This window comes from Callospermophilus lateralis, unplaced genomic scaffold, assembly GCF_048772815.1.
Source record: "Callospermophilus lateralis isolate mCalLat2 unplaced genomic scaffold, mCalLat2.hap1 Scaffold_181, whole genome shotgun sequence".
Taxonomy (NCBI): domain Eukaryota; kingdom Metazoa; phylum Chordata; class Mammalia; order Rodentia; family Sciuridae; genus Callospermophilus; species Callospermophilus lateralis.
This window is the reverse complement of record NW_027512846.1, coordinates 2,039,392-2,061,800: the sequence shown is the minus strand read 5'-3', so window position 1 is coordinate 2,061,800 and position 22,409 is coordinate 2,039,392. Positions and strand designations below refer to the sequence as shown.

The following is a 22,409-nucleotide window of genomic DNA, read 5'->3' as shown; positions in this document are numbered from 1 at the left end:
TCTGGGAAGCCCAAGTTCATGGGCACATGGCAGAGAAAGAGGGGAGGAGTCCCTGTGCCCAGGTTTTAGTGCCTGTGAACCTGTGTGTGCAGTAGGGATGACTCAACCCTGCTGACCAACAGGGGGAAAGGCCGAGTGGGGAAGCCAGAGGCTCCCAAGCTCATTCCCAAAGGACAGCCCTCCCAATAAACTGGATCTGAGTGAGGGAGGAGAGAGGTGGTCCAGGAGCCTGGGCCAAGGCCTGGATGTGCATCATGGAACTGCCTGGGTGGGGGAGTGCTGGAGGGAGTCCAGCTCCAAGCGGGGCCCAGAAGGCCAGGCCCCAGTCTCTGAGGAGTTCATGCTGCCTCCTCCAGCCCCGCTGGCTGTCCCCCTGCCATCCTGCCTATCCCCCTGCCATCCTGCCTGGTTCAGGTCTGCACTCATTGGCTCCCTGCCTTCAGGTATACAGGGCCTCACTCAGTCTCAGGCAAGGGCCTTTTAAGTCCTAAGCTAGATGTGACACATCTCCTTGACAATCTGGTCCTCAGTTTCCCCACTAGAAAAGGATGTAATTTCCCTCAGATTCTCAAAAGAGGACATGGCCTTTCCAAAGGCAAAGACTTCCTGCTCTGGGATGAAGATTTTAGGTGTGTCCGCCCCCTGCCCCCAGCCTAGGATTCCTAGGATTTCCTTAAGAAAGACCCTTGGATCAGGCTCATTGCTTCTTGAGCATTAAGTGGGACATAGAACATTCCTTCCTTTGACGTCCTCCACCATACCCTCTACCCTAAGCCTTGGGCCAGTCTTGTGACTCCTTGCCAAGTTGAGAGCACCCAACTGGGCTGCACCCCCTTCCCTTTTTGCCCCCTTCTCATTTCTGCTGAATGTGCCCTTGATTCTCAGACATGCCCCACCCAATCCTTGGCCCATGGATAAGGCAAGGGGTGTCATAGGGGACCAGTTATGGGGCCCACTGTCCACCTACCCAGGAAACTCTGCCATCCCTGGGCCAGAGCCAAGAAATGGCCCCCACACCTGCAGGGCTACCAGGTGCCCACAAGCTCCTAGAACCGTAATGCCAGATTCGTGTTACCCAAATAGACCTCCAGGAGCCGAATCTGATGCAATTACACAAGAGTCTTTATTGCAGGCTCGCACCTGGACTCTCAACCGTTTGCAATACAGCGGTCCTGAGTAGTGAGTCCCAACCCTTAGTTAGTGAGAATTTATAGGTTTTGGGGGGATACACTATGCATCACAACATCACACAGAAAATCATTTTATACCGTGGGAAAATCAAACAACAATTCTTAACATTGATGAGCACATTCACTGGCCGGAACAAGTTGGGTAATGGTAGTGGGTGAATTCAAATGGTGGATATATTTGAACTGATTGGTTTAGGCCCGGAAGGGTTGCAAGAGTCTCTATGCCAAACTGCAGGGTTGCCTAATCATGTTATACATCACGGAAACTACTGGGAGGTCACCTGACATTTCAGATATTTTTCCTGTCTCCTGCTGATTGGTGGTTGCTAGGGGGTTGCTATGGGTCCTCACCTAGCTTAACTGAGTCAGGGTCACCTAGCACCACAGATCCCATTTGTTAAACAACTCAGCAGGGTGGGTATGTGCCTAAGAACCTTCTGTGTGTTTTTCCAAGGACAAGAGTCATGCCCCCTCCCTCTGGACAGGCCTTGAGGTAGAAGCTGATTTCTCAAAAATGGAGTCACATCAGTTTCTCAGAACCTGGGATGGAGAGCCTAGCATCTCCAGACCTTTCCTCATGGGCCTCTTGGGAAGTCAGGGCATATAGGATGAGACTCAACCTAGTCACCCAGCTCTGCCGCCAACTAATGTGCCACAGGAGAATCTGTCTTCCCTTTGCTAAAACTTGGAGTGCTCAAGGTAATCATAGATATCACACTGAGGGTCACAGACTCTTAAGTCTTTAGGAAGGGTAGGGACTCAGGGATACCTCATCCAGCTGTCTGGCACCCCCAGTTTTGCAGATGGGGCTCTTAGGTCCTGCAGAGGAAAGAGTTTGCCCAAGATAACCTGGTGGCATCAGCCTGATGGCTTTCTCTGGTTCCCAGGGGACCACTCTCATTCCTGCTTCCAGGGCCATTCCAGCAGGGGAAGGGCTTGGACAGTGACCACAGGGCCCCACTCTCTAGGCAAACTTAGAGCTGGCAGTGAAGTCAGAACAGGGCTGTCTACTGAAAAGGCGGCCAGTTTGAACCCCTCTCCAACCCTGCACTGTGCCCATAGTGCTCCTGCTGCCTCTGGCTCAGCCCTGTCTCGCTCTGCCCTGAGGGCCCCACCCAAGAAGGCCTGCAAGTGGCTGAGGGTGAGGCAAGGCTAGGACCCCTGGGGCAGAGGAGCTGGTTGTCTGAGGAAGTGGGGGTGTCCTGCCCCTTTTACACACTTTAGAATTCCTTTGTTCTCATGCCTTCACTTCCTCACAACCTGCTTACTTGACCTAAAAGATGGAGTGATCCAAGGGTCAGAAGGAAGTGGATCAGGGGTCCTGGCAAGAAGGGAGCAGCCTAGGAGGCATTCATTAACAGCCCCTACAACTTCCTGCAGGGAGGAATAATCCCTGGAGGCTGGTAACCTTGGCAACAGGTGGAAAAGGGGAAGTGCTCTAGAGGTATTAACATTTTATTACTTTTCCTTTCAAACCAGCCTCCATCTTTCTGATCTGACCCATTATTTATTACTTGCACTGTCCTTTTGTCCCCACCAACAACACTTTCTGAATATGTGTCCTATGAAGACAATGAAATTTGATTCCACGTGTACAGACCACTGATTACTTCAATTTTCCTTACTTCCAATCACCTCTCCCCGTACCTTCGACCTCCCTGCTTCGTTATCATAAATATCCCTAAACCTTATGGGGGAGAGATCTGAGACTTGATCTGTCTTCTGGCTTGGCTGCCTCCTAAATAAACCTTTTCTTGTTTGCAAAACTGGTCATTTTGAGATAGTAATTTGGGAAGACAGAGAGACATACTAAGTGTCAAAAGCAGCGCCATAAACCGCTAAATGTGAAAGGCTCCCTCCAACACTTGCAACTTTGAGGGCAATGTGCAAAGGAGGGTGTAAAATTGTGTAGCTCTACCCTGCCTCCACCTCTAGACCAGCCCCTAGCTATCCTCCCTCTGCAAATACTAACACCCCATACCAACAGGTTGCTGTCTGTCTCTCTGGAGATAGCCTGCTTTTCCCCAAAGGGGTCTCTCTCTTAAGATAAGCCCCGATTCTTCCTTGAATATGTATCTACTTCACAAATAAACCTCTGTCTCTGCCTTTGACTGGTGCATGGTAAAATTCTTTTCTGTCATGTCTGCAAGAACCCTGCTGGCCCTGAGTCAAGTTCTCCCTTTCTCTGGAAACTTCTCAGACCATTCTTCAGAGAAATATCTTCTCCTGTGACAGGTTCAGTGATTGGCATGCCATCTATGGGAGGCGGGTGGCCAGGACCATGCCTAATTCAGTAACTGACTGTCATGGAGAAGAGATCTCTTCCAAGAAGCGCAGCAAAGAATTTCAGCATGAGTCTGGCAAAGGCAGAGACAAAGGTTTATTTAGAAAGTAGATACACATTTAAGGGAGAATGCCATCTGTCTCAAGAGTGAGAAGCCCCTCCTTGAGTTGGAGGTCCAACATTTGTAGAAGGGCCATAGTCAGGGACAGGACTGAGGTGGAGACAGGGTGGAGCTGCACAATTGTAAGCTCAGTTTTCCCTGAGTTTATGTATTTCCCTCATTTTACAAGGACATGAGCCAAGAGCCTGTCAAGATTTTAACACAGTGACTCCCACTGCTTGCCTGTCCTCAAGCTTGTCTCTTTTGTCTAAAGAAAACACAGAGACCAAGCTAGAATTTCATAGGACCAAGCAAATGGGGAAAGGGTCGAGAAAGGAGTGCAGGTTTGGGGTTTGGGGAGGGAATACTGAGAAGATAGCTCTGGCTGTCTCCCTATTCATTCGTACCTACTCCCTTTCTTGCAGTTTTGGAGAGAATACAGGTATGGGGGGAAGGCTGCAAAAGGGGTGGGGGGAGGCTTTCTTTTTGCCCCAGTGGTATCTGAAGAGCCAAAGTGGGCAGCAGGACAGAAGCTGACTCTCTTGCCTAGCTGACTCACAGTTTTTATTATTTGATTGCTTGTTTTCTTTTGGCTGACTATACCTACCCTCAATTTTGCCTAAACACACACACTGGCTCATTAATTTAGAGGCATATGCTGAATACCCACCAGTGACAAGAGTAAGATGTGACCCCGTGCTCATTGTTCACAGACCTAGAAAGGGAGATGGACACTTAAAGAGTTAGTAAAAAAGATGAAAAGTGCCAAAACAAGTAGGACTGTCTGTGAATGTATTAATCATACCTTTATATTCTGCTTTTTGTTGTTATTGTTGTAGTTTTTAAATAAGGGACTGCTTCTTTGGGGTTATCCATTTCCTAAAGACAGTAAAAAACTGCCTAAGGCACACCTCTTATATGCATACCAACCACTGGGGGTGGGGGCTATACTTCTAACCTCTTCTTTTAGCAAGCTCTTAATGTTCCCTTTACCTAATTGCCCCAGGGCCAGGTACCAGATTGCAAGAGACATTCCTAAATGCTGCAGCCTGTTGGAGTTAGCCAAACCAAACAATTCAAAACTTATGCTCCTTTACCCAGTCCTTCCCTTAAAAACCACAATAAAGGCTCTGACCTTGTTTTCTGACTGACCTGGTATTTCCCTGTGTGCTCCCCATTCACAGCCTGCAGTGCCTTCTCTTTGTAGGGATCAGTAGTATAAGTCCCTTCTTCCTTCATGACAGTACTTTCTTTGTCTATGTGACTTAACACACATTTCAAACAATCCTGGGATTGGGTATGATGGTGCATACCAGTAATCCCAGCAGTTCAGTAGGCTGAGACAGGAAGATAACAAGTTCAAAGCCACCTCAGCAATTTAGCAAGGCCCTGTCTCAAAATGAAAAATAAAAAAAAAAGGCTGGGGATGTATGATATACTCAATGATTAAGTGCCCTTGGGCTCAATCCATGGTGTCCAAACAACCAAGGGAAAAAAAAAAAAAAAAACAACCACCACCATTTCTGGTTACACTTAAAACAGTGAATACCTATATCTCCCCTACTATTTTGTTTAGTATAAACAAACATAACTAGATAAGAGTTTGTTCCCCACATGGGTTCTGTTTCATCATTCTCAGAGCAAAGAGTCTACTTATTGGTTTATGAACTACCTTAGTATTCCTGGGATGCTAAAATAAAAAATAACAAATTTATTCCTCACAGTTCTGGGGACTGGAAAATGTAAGGTCATGGTACCAGCTTTCCTGACTCAGAAATAACTTCCTGCTGTGTCCTCACTTACTGAAAGGGGCAGATAAGCCCCCTTGGCTTATTTTGAAGAACACTATCCCATTTTTAAAGATAGTAATCTCTGGCAATAGGCATGCACTGTATACAGGAATATAGGGCTCTGCCCTCATGACTTCATCATCTCCCATAGGTCCCACTTCCTGATGCCATGCCCTTGGAGGCTTAGAAATTCAACATATGAATTTGGGGGTTGGAAGTAGGAATACAAACATTCAGACCATAGCAAGAATTTTTGTTTAAGAAACTGGGTGGGGGCCTGGGGCTGAAGCTCAGTGGTAGAGCGCTTGCCTCACCCGTGTGAGGCACTGGATTTGATCCTCAGCACCACATTAAAAAATAAATTCATAAACAAAAATATTGTCTCCATCAACAACTAAAAAAAAAGAAAGAAAGAAAGAGGGGCTGTGGATGTGGCTCAAGTGGTAGCGTGCTCACCTGGCATGCTCGGTGCCCTGGGTTTGATCCTCAGCACCACATGCAAATTAAAGATGTTGTGTCCGCTCAAAAAAAAAAGTATAAAATAAATATCAAAAAATTCTCTCTCTCTCTCTCTCTCTCTCTCTCTCTCTCTCTCTCTCTCTCTCTTTAAAAAAAGAAAGAAAGAAACTGGGTGGGATTTGGAGGCGGTTGCTGGGGAATTTTGAGGAATTAGGAATATCCTATATGTAATGAATTCTTAGTAAGTTCAAACAAAAACCAGGTAGTCTGACAACTTCTGAATATCAAAGAAAACTATCCATTTCTAGAACTTCAATTGCCAGGCTCCTCTGTGTTTGCAAAGTATCTTTATAGCTAATCTGTCATTACTCACATTACTGATAATAGTTGAGAGATGCTATAAGACTCACTTGGCTTGAAATACCTTGGCCAATAACCTGGGTTTCCTCCTACTCTATTTGGTATAAATTGCCTAGTTATAGCCTCTATCAAAGGGTAATTTAAGTTATCTTTCAAGGGAGAAATGTCTCTCTTTGATGATTTGCAGCTGTTGAAGATTTCTAGTAACTAGCTTGACATAGAAATGTGGGGATGTTTCTCTAGAAATATCATCTTAGAGGGCTGGGGTTGTGGCTCAGTGTAAAGTGCTCGCCTAGCATGCAGAAGGCACTGGGTTCCATCTTCAGCACCACATAAGTGTAAAATGAAGATATTGTGTCCACTTAAAACTAAGAAATAAACATTTTTTTTAAAAAAAGAAATATCAGCTTAGGGTTTAATTCTGCTAATTCTGGGTATTCTTAGATGACCCCTAAAGCTCAAGTGTTGGAGAGTTGGTCCCCAATGCAGCAGTGTTCAAAGATGGGGGTCTTTGAGAACAGATTAAATCACAAGGACTCTGACTTCAACAATGCATTCATTCATTTATGGTTCAGAGTTTACTGGGTTTTGAGTGAGAGGCTTTGTTATAAAAGCAAATTCTCCTTTGCTTCCTAGGCACCACGAGGTCAATAGCTTTGGTCTACCACATGCTCCCTCAGTGATGTTCTGCCTCACTATAGGCCTAAAAGCAACAGAATCAGCTAATCAGAGAATGAAACCTCTGAAACTATAACCCAAATATAAATATTTTCTCTTTTCTAGTTGTATATCTTAAGTATTTTGTCAGTGACACAAAGCTGATCAACAAACTGAATTCCAATCTTTTCCTTGGACATATTAAAACAAATCAGTTTGGATAATCACTTTGGCAGTCACTGAGACTGTCTGGGGCAGGATAGGTGTTCAATAAAATTTACTGCATATTCAGTTGAATGAATGGAAGGTTTACTGCATCAGTTCCAGCTGTGATTTGCATAGAACAGGGTCCAACTCTAGTTATACAAAGCAAATAGAGAAATTCCTGGAAGGGTATCAGGAGTTCATAGAATTAAGGCAGTTATCTGGATTGTGGCAGATTGCAGAATCAAGGCAGTTCCAGGGAGCTGGCACAAATCCACAGGTTCATGAATAATCTGTCCCTAGAATTGCCATTAGCCCCACCTCCAGCATCCCTTCTGATCCAGGATTCAAATTCCTGGGACTTCAATGGTCTAAATTACCTGTTTGAAATAATTAACCCAAAGGAGATAAAAGAAGGGTCTTCAACTCCCAAGATGGGAGGCTGCAATGAAGACACATACTAAGAATTGTTCCAATAAAGCCTTCACACAATAAGAAAAATTTCAAAAAAGAATATGGTGGTAATAGAAGAGGGGAATTAGATATTGCACTGTGAAGAAAGACAAATGTCATTCACATTGATACTAAAAGAGAGATGGGCTGGGTGGGGGGGGGCGGCAGTTACTGGTAAAGTAGGAAATATAAGGGTGTAGTTTCAGAAGTAGAAAAAAGTGACCATCACAGTCCTCATGTAGCTGGCCAGACAGCTACAAGAACCTGGACAATGGGGTACAGAAAATAAGTATTTCATGGAGTTCCCAGGCTAACATAGGAGCTGAACAAATATTTGTTCATTGAATTCACAAGAAAATGGAAACCTAAAACATGCTATTTAGATACAAGGAACTGAGTTTCCTTCTGTTAGCTCAGTGGGGAATGTGTCCCCATAGACAGTGACTCATCCTTAGAACCAGTTGAGACTTCCCATTTACTCTTAGGCCCTTATCAAAGATACTGGGTTATCTTTTGCCTTCTGTGTCAGAAGTATGGGGTCTCCATGAAGTTAGTCTTGGGCTTTCCCAGACTTCAGCTACACTGGAATGACTGCTTGCATGCTCCCAAGAGACATGCTTCTCTTTCTGGGTTTTCAGATAAAGAATCAGCCCTTAACCAGGTGAATGAGAAGTAAAACTCTATTTATACATGTTGTGTCAAAATGCATTCTACTGTCATGTAGAATAGAACAATTAAAAAAAAATAATCAGCCATTAATTCCTGGCAATTATTTATCTCTTTTTCTATAAGAATCTCTTTTCTAGCCAATCGCAGTGGTGCACAGCCAGTAATCCCAGTGGCTCGGGAGTCTGAGACAGGAGGATCGTGAGTTCAAAGCCAGCCTCAGCAATGGCGAGGTGCTAAGCAACTCGTGAGACCCTGTGTCTAAAGAAAATACAAAAAAGGGCTGGGAATGTGACTCTGTGGTCAAGTGCCCTGAGTTCAATCCACAGACCCCCTCAAAAAAAGAATCTTCTCTGCTGCACGCTGCCCAGTCATCTGGCCCAGCTGACGGTGACCTGTGGACTCTCTGACAGAAGAGTCACCTGGCCCTCGAATGCACCATGTCTTGTTCCTCCAGCGTTGACACTATGAAGAAGGTGGTTCAGCAGCTCTGGCTGGAGGCCGGACTCAACCACATGAAGGTTTCCCAGGCAGTTGCTGACTTGAAAAAATTTTGTCTGCAGAATGCTCACCATGATCCCCTACTGACTGGAGTATCTTCATGTACAAGTTCCTTCAGACCCCAGAAAGTCTATTCCTTTTTGTAGTCATCTTTCTGAGGTTTCCCAAACCCACTGCTCAAGAACCAGTGAATATTCAAGAGAGCTTAATTTGAAGCCTGTACAAAAAATTTCCCTGTAACACATGTACCAAAATACAATCTTCTACTTTTGTCAATCCTTAACATCTACCTCTCTGAATTTTCATGAATTTCTATTTCACAATGGTAATTATTTTATATACACTGGCAGCAACATACAATAAAATATTTATTTATTTTTTAGTACCGGGGATTGAACCCAAGGGCATTCAACCACTGAGCCACATCCCCAGCCCTATTTTGTGTTTTTATTTAGAGACAGGATCTCACTGAGTTGTTTAGTGCCTTGCTTTTGCTGAGGCTGGCTTTGAACTCTCGTTCTCCTGTCTCAGTCTCCCCGGCTCTGCTAGAATTACAGGCACATGCCACTACACCTGGCTCAAAATACTTGGTATTAAAAAGAAAAAAAAAAAAAAAAAAAAAAAACTTTCTTCTTCCTCTTGCAGAGAAGCCACATAACCCAGATATTGAATCCTGGTGTACTATAAATCTGAATTTCAATCTTAGGTCTTTCCCATATTTGCTGGTTGTCTCATCTTGTTGAATATGACCAGAGCCAGTTCATTACTCTGCGAAACTCCTGTCCTACAGGAATTTTGAGTGAAAATATACTTAAAGTTCCAGACACATAAAATACTGGATTTCTCATGAAACCCGCCATTAGGTCGTGTCCAAAAGATAGACCTATTAAAAATAATGCTCAAGGGCTGGGGATGTACCTCAGTGATAAATTGGTTGCTTGCATGAGGCCCTGGGTTCAATTCCCAGCATTTAAAACCAAAGAAAAGTTCAAGATACCACCTCCCCTCACTCCAAAAGCATATGTTAGACAGGTGTGGTAGCACCTGTGATCCCAGTGGCTTTGGAGGATGAGGCAGGAGAACTGTGGGTTCAAAGCCAGCCTTAGCAACTTAGTGAGGCCTTAAGAAACTCAGTGAGACTCTCTCTCTAAATAAAATACAAAAACATGCTGGGGATGTTGCTCAGTGGCTAAGCACCCCTGGGTTCAATTCACAGTACCAAAAAAAAAAAAAAAAAAAAAAAAAGAATATGTTAGCTGGAACATGAGACTGATCAAATTATGTGCATGCAAGGACATGGTATAATGAATCCCAGTATTATGTAAAATTTTACTAATAAAAATAAATAAATAGATTGCAATTTTTTACTTGGGGGAAAAAAAGCAATGTATTTTCTTATCAACAACCCCAGAGTAAATCTGTAAATCAGATGGCTGGCATCATAATTGTATCTGGTGGGTACAAATAATCATTTTCTAGAAACCCATTATTTTGTCAAAAAGCAACATTTCATTAGGTACTATCAGAGCTTGAATAAAATTTCCCAGTAAAATCTCTCCATTCTGGTCCAACGGTGTCATTCAGTGATGGAGCAATTGCCTAGCTCATGTGAGGCTCTGGGTTTGATCCACAGCACAGGGATCTCCCAAATCCTTTAAAGAAACAAGTGGTTCGGTACACAAAGATGTTTGTTAGATAGAAGGAAGGTCACCACAGTGTAAAGGTAACGTGTAAAGCTTGAAATTACTACAGAGAATTAAATAAATTATAATATAAATTATAATAATTTGTTATAGATTTTTATGTAGCCATCGTTAAGAGATTCTGCAGAAATATATTTACTCACAAGTGGCTTTCTGAGGTAGTAGCATGCAGTGAGAGTGGTCTGTCAGAGATACCACCACGGGTATGGTCGGGCCAAAAGCACAGAAGGCAATGGTGCAGCCCATCACCCTCTTCTTCAGATGCTTGCAAAATAGGTGCCAATTTCACGGGTGGTTCTATGAGCAAATGAATATAATGATAAGAGCTGTATCATTGGTTTTGATGAGTACATGAGCATTGTATCAGATGATGAGAACAGATTTATTTTAAAACAGTCAAGAAAACAACTGGGTTGGATCATACTAAAAGAAGATAATATTGGGCTGGGTACAGTGGCGCCTGCCTGTAATCCCTGCAGCTTGGGAGGCTAAGACAGGAGGATCTCAGATTCAAAGCCAGCCTCAGTAAAATCAAGGTGCTAAGCAACTCAGTGAGACCCTGTCTCTAAAATAAAATACCAAATAGGTCTGGGGATATGGGCTCAGTGGTCAAGTGTCATGAGTTCAATCCCCAGTACCACCCCACCCAGAAAAAGAGATAATATTATTCTGTCACAAAGTGCCTCCAACTAGAAATGATAACTGAAAGGCTGGGACTGTAGCTCAGTGGTAGAGCACCCGAATCACACATGTGAGGCACTGGGTTTGATCCTCAGTACCACATAAAAATAAATAAAGACATTGGGTCCAACTACAACTAAATATATATATATATATATATATATATATATATATATATATATATATATATATATATATATATATATATATACATATATTTGGGGGAAACATTTTTTTCATATAGTTTTTGTTACCTTTTTGATATTATCAGATACAATGCTGTGGGGTTGATTTTATTTTGAAAAGTTCTGGGCCAGGACAGTGGCACATGCCTAAATTCAGGAGGCTGAGACAAGACTATCACAAGTTGAAGGCTAGCCTTAGCAACTTAATGAAAAGTAAAAAGAAATGATCATTGCATCCTTTTTGCCTTGATATTAGCCTCTTCAAGGACCCCATTTTTTGGTACAGGGGATTGAAATAGGGGCTTTCACATGCTAGGCAAGTGCTCTACTAACGAGCACCATACCCAGCCAATCCCCCTTGATTTTAGACAGGGTCCACCTGATTTGCCCAAGCTGGCATCAAATTTGCCATCTTCCTGCCTCAGCCTTTTGCGTAGTGGGGATGAGGAGACATGTCCTGCAATGACTGGCTGAGACTAGATTTTTCAAAAAACTTTTTCTCAAGGATATCTCTTAAGAAGATACAGGAACCAAACTGTGTCCAGAAAAACAATTTAAAATGTATATTGAAGGCATGTCTCCCACATGAGCTTTTGGAGGACACACAATATCAAACCATGATACACTGGGTAGAGGATTATAGGCTGGTGGGTTTTCCTTTCAACACTTCAAAATTTCACTCAACTCTCTTTCTCTAGCACATTTTAGGAGAAGTCCACTAAGATTCTTATCTTGGCTCCTGTATGAGTAAGATGATTTCTTTAAATACCATCTCTTTGGCTTTGATTTTCAGCAATTTGAAAGATGGTAGGTGTAGATTTTGGGTATTTGCCTTGTTTGATGTTCTCAGAACTCCCTGTATCTATTACTTCATAAAAGTTTTCTGTGATTATTACTCGAAGTCTTTCCTCAACTCTCTTCTATTTTGCTTCTCCTCCTCCTATTCCAACTGCACGTGTGTTTATCTTTTGCAATTGCCCCGTTGTTCTTAAATTTTCTGTTTCAATTTTTCTTTTCTCTTTGCAATTTTGCCTGAGAAATTTCTTCTGACCTATCTGCAAGTTCACTAATATTCTCCCCAGTCATGTCCAGGGTACTAGTGAGCCCATCCAAGGTGTTAAGCATTCATCTTAGTCATTTTATCTCCAGTCTTTCCTTTTTTTTCTTGTTTACCATTTCCATCATCAGCTTACATTATCTATCTTTTCTTGAATATTCTTGTTCAGCTCTAACCCTCTATAACCCTTAGGATCTCAATCATAGTTGTTTCAAATCCCTGTCTGATAATTCCCACAGCCTCATCATTTGAGGGTCTCATTCGAATGCTTGCTTTATGTCCTTTCTTCTTGCTTTTTAGTATGTATACCTTATAATGATTTTTGATTGAAAGCTAGACAGTGTACTGAATAATAGGAACTGAGGTAAATAGGCCATTTATTTGGTGAGATTTTGTGCTCATCTGTCTAGAAGTTCAGTCATGTTTAGTGTTTTCTGTTGCCAAAGAGGCCAGAAACTTTCAGATTCCTATAATGTGCTTATTTTCATTTCTTGCCCAGAAAGAATTTGTGTCTTCAACTCTTTCATCTCTAATTCTCTAAAGTTGTGCGGAGGCTTTTTTATATAGTGGCACAGTAGAGAGGAAGGAAGGATTCTGTGGTCTATGATTAGATCATGGTGTTGAGTGAGCCTGTATTGCTGGGGTGTGACTTTCACTGGTGTTTCCTACTTTTCCACCACCACTAGCACCTTGCAGGAGATAAGAGCCTGGAGTAGGAGAAACGCCTTCCCCCTTGAGGGACAAGGCTCTGGTGAAATCCTTATACTTGGAGAGTAGGTTTCTGTTCTGGAGAATGGTTGCTCTTTTCACAATGGTTACCTCCATGTCCAGGATCACTATTCTCAAGGGACCTAAATGTGGTCTGCCCTCTGGGATTCACCAATCAGGGCTCCTTTCCATTATTGGCAGCACCCATCTCAGGCACTGATCCCATGCTCCAACTTCATTCCCTTTCTACTCAGCCCCCTGACTGCAACTCCTCCTGGAGTCACTTGCTTGGTGGTTGGTGGCAAGGACTCTGGAGCCAGACCTCATAAGTCCAAATCACAGCTCTACAACTGTCCAGCAGGGAGACCTTGGGTAGCACTTAGCACCTGGTCACTCAATTTCCCTATCTGTAAAACAAGGAATTGTGGGTTAATTCATGTAAACCACATAGAACAGTGGTTGTGCCACAAAGTGCCCTGTGTGCTGAAGACAGACCACGATATATGCTGATGTAGAAGGGGAAAAGGTACACTCATACACTGCTGGTGGGACTGCAAATTGGTGCAACCCAATCTGGAAAGCAGTATGGAGATTCCTTAGAAAACTTGGAATAGAACCACCATTTGACCCAGCTATCCCTCTCTTAGGTCTATACCTAAATGACTTAAAATCAGCATATTACAGGGACACAGTCACATCAATGTTTATAGCAGCTCAATTCACAATTGCTAAACTGTGGAAACAGCCTGGATGCCCGTCAATAGATGAATGGATAGAGAAACTGTGGTATATATACCTAATGGAATATTACTCAGCATTAAAAGAGAATAAAATTACGACATGTAATGAATGGAGTTAGAGAATATCATGCTAAATCAAGTAAGCCAATCCCAAAAATCCAAAGGCTGAATGTTCTCTCTGATAAGGAAAAATGGAGGAACTTTGATGGGGCAAACGGGAGGCAGAGGTGAGGAGGGGGCATGGGGGTAGGAAAGATGGTGGAATGAGATGGACATCATTACCCTAGGTACATGTATGAATGCACATATGGTGTGAACGCTACATCAGGTACAACCAAAGAAATGTAAATTTGTGCTGCAGTTGTGTACAATGAATTAAAATGCATGGTGCTGTCATATATATCTAATGAAAAATACAAAACAAAAAGAGAAACCCTAAGGCTAGCATGGTCTGCTCCAAAGCTCAATAGACCTGGTAGTTATGATTCTAGTACCACTGCTAACCTTTTTCCATGACCCAATGCATGTCATCCCTTCTTCTTGTGCTACAACAGAAATTGACATAAAACTTGGTGGTAGACTGTGACCCAAACATCACTTCATTCTCAGTAGAAACACAACTGACCAAGAGAAATCTGAAAAAAAAATATTCAACATTACTAATCACTAGAGAAATGCAATTAAAATCATAATGGGATACCCTCTCGCACCTATTAGAATGGTTATTATCAAAAAGACAAAAGAACCAGTGGCACATGCCTTAATCTCAGGAACTCAGGAGGCTGAGGCAGGAGGATTATAAAGTCAAGGTAAACCTCAGCAACTCAGTGAGACCTGATCTCAAAATAAAAAGTAAAAAGGTCTCCAGATGGCTATCAGGGTTAAAGTCCCCCTGGGTTCAACCCCCATCATAAATAAAAGAAAAAGAAAGACAAAAGACTTTAAGTACTGGTCAGGATGTGGAGAAACTAGAATTCTTGTACTATGTTTGGGGGAATGTAAATTAGTACAGTCATTATGGAAATTAGTATGGGAAGTTTCTTTAAAACTTAAAAATAGAGCTCAGTTGGGAGAGTGCTTGCCTTGCATGGACAAGGCCCTGGGTTCAATCCCCAGCACCAAAAAAAACAAAAACAAAAAACAAAAAACTACCCTATGGTCCAGCCAATCGGTGCATGAATGGATACAGAAAATGTGGTTTAGAAATATAAGGGGATAATCTTTAGTCTTTAAAAAAAATATAAGGAAATTCTGTCATTTATGACAAATGAATGAGGCCAAAGGACGTTTTATTGGGGGAAATAGCCACGCACAGGGCAACAATCACATGATCTCACCTACATGTGGAATCTATAAAAGTTGAACTCATAGAAACAGAGAGCAGAATGGTGACTGCCAGGGGCCCAGGAGTGGCTGGGCTGTGGAGGGGGAAGATGCTGGTCCCAGGAGAACAAATTACACTTAGATGAGAGGGATGAGTTTAAGGGATCTATTGTGCAATATAATGACTACAGTTAATAATAACATACAACAGAATGAGTACAGTTGATAATGTTATCTACACTAAAAATGACTCAAAGAGTAGATTTTAAGGGTCCTCACCACAAATAAGAATATGAAGTAATGTATATGTTAAAAAGCTTGACTCAGACGTTCTTCAATGTAACATTTTTCAAATTATGTTATATGCCATAAATATGTACAAATTATTATTATTATTGTTATTATCATCATCATCAGGGATTGAACCTAGGATTGTTTAACCATTGAGTCACATCCCCAGCTCATTTTATTTTTGAGAGAGAATTACATCATAAATCCCACCATGGAAGTGAGTAAACTGGGAAGATATTTAATTGGTAGATTTCTACCTCCTTCCCCAAACTGGAGCTCTGTTACAACAAAAAGGAAGAAGTGGAGCTAGGATGAGCAATGAGCACTGTTGACTCCAATTAGCACTGGGCCTGAAAGGGGGATGACCATCACCAAACTTCTCCCCATGCCATCTTCACATAATTTATGGCCTCTGTATTAGCCTGCTTTCTGTTGCTCTAACAAAATACCCGAGAACAGATAATTTATAAGGAGGTAAGTTTTATTTAACTCAGTATCCAAGATTTGGCAGCTCCTGCAAGTAATCTCTGGTGAGGGTGTTCACCAGATTGTGTGTCAGAAAACAGGGAGGGACCAATCTGGCTCTTTTGATAACAACTCCCTCTTACACGAACAAATGGGGGCCCATGAGAAGTCCATTACTCCCTTGAGAGGGCATCTTGCAGAGTGACTGAGTTACCTCCCACTAGGCACACTTCTTTCAGGTTCTACCACCTCATCACTGAGGACCAACCCTCCAGCCTTTGAACCTTTGGGACAAACCACATCATATCATCACAAGCTCCAACAAAGCTACCATCATAAAAGAAGGATGTCCCAGTCTACAACATGTGCGTATGTGGGGGTTGGGGAAGGTTGATCTCACACGTCACTGGAAGCAGCCAGAGCCCCCATTCCAGAACCTCTGTGATGTCACTTCTGTTGTCATGGCAGTCTGGGTGCCAACCCAGAAGAGTTTGTTGGTGGCTTCAGTCTGTGAGACTTGGTGGTCTAGCCATGGCCTCTTCACAGAGTATCATGCCCCGAAATGAACCTCCGATCGAATCCTCATGGCTGAAACCAAGCCTGTTTCCAGCTTTTAATGCAATGCTTCTTATTACAATAAGTGGCATCTTCTTCGCCTTTCCGTGAGTCTCCCATGGAAGGTGTCAGTGTCTTAGACACAGAAGAGAAAATAGACAAGGACAGTACAGAGGCAGGGAGGGAAGTGGAGAGAGAGGGTCAGCAGGGGAAGGAGGATATAGAGTTAGAGGGAACCCAATGTGAAAGCACAGAGGTCTGGAGTGCCTGACGCATTTAGGGAACTATGAGAGACTGCTAATGCTGGTGACATTTTGTGGAGTCTCCATGGTCTGTCTCTAACCTGGATATTTAGATCAGTCCTTAAGGCGAGTGAGTCCTACCTCAGGTGAACTAGGCCTTGTGGGGAGCTCTGGGTTTCCCCAGACTAGGACTGAGTCTGGCTCTGGTTTCAGGTGCCGGTGGTTGGCTCAGAATGGGCAGTGGGAATTTGCCGTGGTTTCGGGCCTATTCTTTATACTGTCCTTCTGCAGCCTCATTTTCCTCAACGGGTCAGACCCAGGCATTTTGCACAAAGGTAAGGCCTCAGACCCCTGGAGAAGGAGGTGGTATCCCAAGGGCTGATGCCTATAGGGGTGATTTCAAACATGCTAACCCCCCTCAACCCCACCCCCCGCCCCCGTGGCCTCAGGAGCCCTTCCCTCCATGTCATCATTACTTGGGCCCTGGCACTTCATTTCCCAAGCCACTGAAGTGCGAAAAAACAGAATCCTGGAGGTGTTCCAGCTGCTTTCAAAGCAAGGACTGGGCAGGCTGGCAAGAGAGGCCAGCAGGCCCTTCCAAACCACGCAGTTCACTCCTCCTCCTTCCCATTTTACACACGACTTCAAGCACTGATCACTATTCCAAAAGGGGAGAGCTCTGTATAGAGCTCCTGTGGCTGGACAGCCCTTTCTCTCTGACTGCCGCCCATCTGAGTGGTCAGCTTGCTCAACAGGGACCGGGATTCCCCTGCCCTCCTCCTCCCCACCCTTCTTGTTGCCCAATGATGCTATGGGGCGGCCCCAAGCAGTAGAGTGGTGGAAGGGCCTCCTGCCACTGCCCAAATCTCTTCCCCTGCCAGGCTCCTTAGAAGAGGACCCCAACATTCAATACATAGCACGAGTGAACAACACGGCCTTTCGCCTGCAGTGGTGCTCGAAGTGTTCTTTCCATCGTCCACCCCAGACCCACCACTGTCCCTTCTGTAATATCTGTGTGGAGGTAAGTACTCCTCCTTCCTGTCCACTCACCAACCCATCCCAGGGCACCTGGCCAGGACCAGGAACCTCACATCATATGTGGTCCAGGGGTGGGTATGAGATCATCTTCCCACACTGCTACAAGTGGCTCTCAGCCACTCTTGGTCACTTATATATGTTATTGCCTCCAGTTCTGCACTTGTCCTGAGACGCTGGCCTTGCTTGCACAGGTGCTGACATGCAAAGGGCACCATCTGTGCTGAGCCTGGTGGAGTCAAGGGGAGGAAAGGCAGTGACTGTCCCACTAGCTTGCTGATACTAGATACCCATAACTTTAGGCCGGCTGCTGCCCTGTTCTGGGTATTGTTGCCTGTCCACCTCTGGGTGTCCAATTGAGGGTTTCCTGGGTTCCGAGTGCTCTTCTCTCATGTGCACACCTTGCACGGGTTTCCAAGTACAGAACGCTGGCTGGGCTAGAAATTCTTCTCATCCTTACCCAGTATCTGAAAAAATACAGCTTCACAGCTTTTCTGTATCCTGCTCAAAGTGACACCAGGCAGGTCTTGTCTGTAAAGACCTCACTCATGACAAACGACCTGATGAGCCATGGCGTCCTAACTGTGCTCTATCCATGGACGTGCTGGTTTCACCCTGGAGATGGGAGCTCACGTGCAGGGCCAAGAGCAGGAGGTCTAGGGGCTGGGTTGAGGGGGGGCCTCAAGATTTGGGGGTATTGGGCTAAGCCAAATAGACCCTCAAGGTCTGCCTTCTCTCCCCTAGGACTTTGACCACCACTGCCTGTGGGTAAACAATTGTGTAGGTCAAAGAAATTTCCGCGTATTCGTGCTGCTGCTGGTGTCCCTGTGCCTTTATCTGGTTGTTCTTCTGGCTACCAGTGTGCTTTTTCTCATTCGTACAAGACACATGCCCTTGTCGCTGGACTCATCCATGGCGTATCCACCCAGTCCCAAGGGCCCACACTGGGAAGAGAATGGGTTGTGGGGAGGGACGGACAGCCAAGGGGCAGGACAGCCAAGAGGTGGGGTTAACCGAGGGAGGGCTGATGTTGTGGGCAGGGCTAAAGGGAGAAGCTACTTGGGAGGACCTACGAAGGACAGATTGAAGGCGAGTGGGGTCAGGGAGATGGGCGTGGTAGCATGGACTATGGAGTTAAGAATCTAGGGAGGCCAAGAAGTGGGGTAATGAAGGTTGAAAAGGGTCAAGTGGGAGGCCAGCATGGTGGGGTGAGGTTTCTCTTGGGTGTGCTGGATTAATTGTCCAGTCCAGGGAGGCAAAAGTGGGTGGGCGGGGCCAGCCAGGGCGGGGCTAATGAGGGCTGTAGGTCATTGGGCCGGGCCAGGAGAGAACAGTTTGTCTGTTCTTCTTAGCTTGTGTATGCACAGCATCGCAGTAGCTGTACCCGTCTTGGTACTCCTGCTGCCTGTCATTCTGCTCCTGATGATACAGGCTGTGTCAGTGAGCAAGGTAAGCGAGTACTGCAATACCAGACGGTGCGGAGGCATCTTGCATCTTTGGGAATCCGGCACTTTCGGCTGATCTTCACTGCCCTTGGTCCTGATGGTGCCTCATGAGTCCTTCCAGACCCACCCCTTAAGATGCAGCTCAGATCTTTCCTCCCCCTGGAGCTCAGTGGTCATTCTTCCTCGTGGGTGCATTGCATGGAGAGCCTGTTATTTGAGGGATGGGTGCATCCTGCGCTTGTGTTGATAAGAACCCTGCGATCAGAATAACACCAGCAGACACCTAGGGAAACGCTTGAGACGGGGGTCGGTCCTGAGTGGTGTAGCAGCCTGCAAGAAACTGAGCTTGGCGAGGCCAGCATTGTAGAGGAGGACGTGCCACTCTTCCTGTCCTAGGTGTGATTTTGCAAAGGTGGAAGACAGGAGGGTGTTGTCTGTGAGAGGCACACCTTTGCAAAAAGGCAGAGAAACCCGAATGTAGGATGTTAAGGAAATGAGGAAGGAACGATTCTAAATCAAACCCAAGGTGCCAGATAATTTATAAGGAGGAGTCAAGATTAAAAAGCCCCTAAAAGTTGAGCGTGAAATTTAGTTTTGATGAAGTGGAAACCTGGGAGCCATGGTGGGATTTAAAAAAAAAAAACAACAAAAACTCATTTATTGAGGAATAAATTAAAACTGCCAAATTCACCCTTTTAGTCTAGGATACGGGATTTTGACAACTGGATACTGTCCTGCATTCTCCAGCATGATCAAGTTTAGGCAGTTTCTTTACTCCAGAATATCCTTTCATTCACCTGTTGTTGTCAGTCTCTCTCCCTATGTCCTTCTGGTTTTTCTTTTTTTCCAGGATCACATGTAAATGGAGTCATTGCCTTCTTTCTCTGGCTTTATTTATTTAGGACAATGTATTTGAGATTCATCCACGTTGTCGCTCATATCAGTATTTTATTTCTTTTATTGCTGTGTAGAAGCGTATGGATGCCCTATAGATTGTTTATACATTCATCAAACGAAGGATTTTTTACATTATGTCTAGTTTTTGCCAGTATTTTTGTTTGTTTTGTTTTGTTTGTTTCATACTAGAAATTGAACCGCGGGGTGTTTAATCACTGAGGCACATTCCTAGCACCCCTCAAATTATGTTTAAATTTTTTTTTTTTTTAATTTTGAGACAGGGTCTCACTAAGTTGCTTAGCGCATCACTAAGTTGCTGAGGCTGACTTTGAACTTGCCATCCTCTTGCTTCAGGCTCCCAAGCCTCTGGGATTATAGGTGTGGGCCACTATGCCTAGCTAGTTTGGGGTAGTTATAAATAAAGCTGCCCCAAACATTGATGCACAGGCATGTGAACATAAGTTTTCATTTTTGTTGAATAAATTCTTAAGGGTGGCATTGCTGAGTCATAAGGTAAACACGTGTGGAACTTTGTAGGATATTGCCAAATTTGTCTTCCAAAAGAACTGTAAGGTTTCTAAATTCTACCAGCAATGTTGGGAATTCCAGTTGCTTCACATCCTCACCAACATTTCACACTTTTTTTTTTCAAATATATTTTAGGTATCAGTTGACCTTTTATTTATTTATATGCAGTGCTAAGAATCGAATTCAGTGCCTACACACACTAGGCAAGCATTGTACCACTGAGCCACAACCCCAGCCCCTCACACTGTCCTTTGTTATTTTGTTTTGTCTTTTAATCAAACCTGTCTTATTAAATGAGTCGTAGTATTTCATTAAGGTTCCAGGTTGTGTTTTCCTAATGAGTAATGATGTTGAGCCTATTTTCATGTCTGTTTGGCCTTCAGTGGGTCTTTGGTAAAATGTTTACTCCTGGCAGGGCACAGTGGCGCACACCTGTAATCCCAGCAGCTTGGGAGGCTGAGACAGGAGGATTCCGAGTTCAAAGCCAGCCTCAGCAAAGCGAGGCACTAAGCAACTCTGTGAGGCCCTGTCTCTAATAAAATACAAAAAAAAATGGACTGGGGATGTGGCTCAGTGGTTGAGTGTCCCTATATTCAAACCGTGGTACCCACTCCCCCCAAAAGCGTTTACTCCAATCTTTTGCCCATTTGAAAAAACGGTTGTTTTCTTATTGAGTTTTAAGAGTTTTCTACATCAGATTCAGATCTAGGTTTTGCACATCTCTTCTTGCAATCTGTGACTTGTCATTCCATTTTCTTCATAGCATCTTCCCAAGAGCAGGAGTCCTTAGTGTTGTTTTTCTAGGACTAGGGGTTGAATCAGGGGTGCTCAACCACTGAGTTCTCCCTCAGCATTTTGTGGCTGTTGTACATTCTACATAGAAAATTGTCATCTGTGAAGAACAGTTTTATTACCTTCTTTCCAATCTGTGTATCTTTATTGCTTTTTCTTTTTAGTGTTGAATAGGAATGATAGGGGTGGGCATCTCTGCCCTGGGATTCCTTTAGTATGGCAATCTCTTGACTAAAGGCTCTTTCAGTAAGACTGGTGGGCAGCATCAGTGGGGGAGGGGACGCTGCAGACCCCGAGACAGTGAACAGACAGAGGAGCCTACCTGCTCATCACCTCCCATCCTTTTAGTCCCCAGCCCACCACTGCCATATCTGGTCCTCCTCCCACCTGAGACTCTGTGCTTGGCCCTTATTCATCAGCCCTGTGGTCTGCCTTTAATTTGAGCTTGACCTTTACTGCTTTGTGTACTGAAGGCCTTCAGCCCAGATTTTCCTGGGCCATGTGATTTTTGACTAGGATCTATGATGGGGCCTCCCCACTGCCCCTGTCCTCACAGATAGTGAAATTCAGTTAAGGCATAATTTTAGAAAAAAAAAATGAGAGGTGGGGAAATGAAGTGGGAGTGGGGTGGTGACATTGTCTTTGGAGCAATTGAGCAGCACAAGGAAGAGTTTAAAAGGTATCTGAAAGGGGCTGGGGTTGTAGCTCAGTGGCAGAGAACTTGCCTAGCAAGTGTGAGGCACTGAGTTTGATCCTCAGCACCCCATACAAATTAAAAAAAAATAATAAGGTCTATCAACAACTAAAAAATATTTTTTTTAAAAAGGGGGCTGTGTGGAAGGATGAGGTAAGAGGACAGGTGTGGCCAATGGAGACAGAACAAGGATCTTGCACAGGGAGGCACAGGATGATGAGGAGCCCTGAGAAGGCAGGAGAAAGGAGTGCAGTGTCAGCACTGTCTGCGGAGAGCTGCTCACAAGTGGGTCAAGGGAGGTCACTCTTCCTAGGAGCATAGGAAGGCAGGAGGCCCTGGGTCACTCTTGGGCTCCCCTGCCCTTAGAATCTTGCTCCAGGCCTGGGCTGAGCCCTGGCTAAGCT

The 22,409-nt window shown here is 44.3% G+C and overlaps 1 pseudogene; it reads left to right on the top strand.

The window, feature by feature from the left end:
* Positions 1 to 8,603: 8,603 nt before the first annotated feature.
* Positions 8,604 to 8,810, top strand: LOC143640329 (guanine nucleotide-binding protein G(I)/G(S)/G(O) subunit gamma-5 pseudogene; annotated as a pseudogene).
* The last annotated feature ends 13,599 nt before the right edge of the window (positions 8,811 to 22,409 follow it).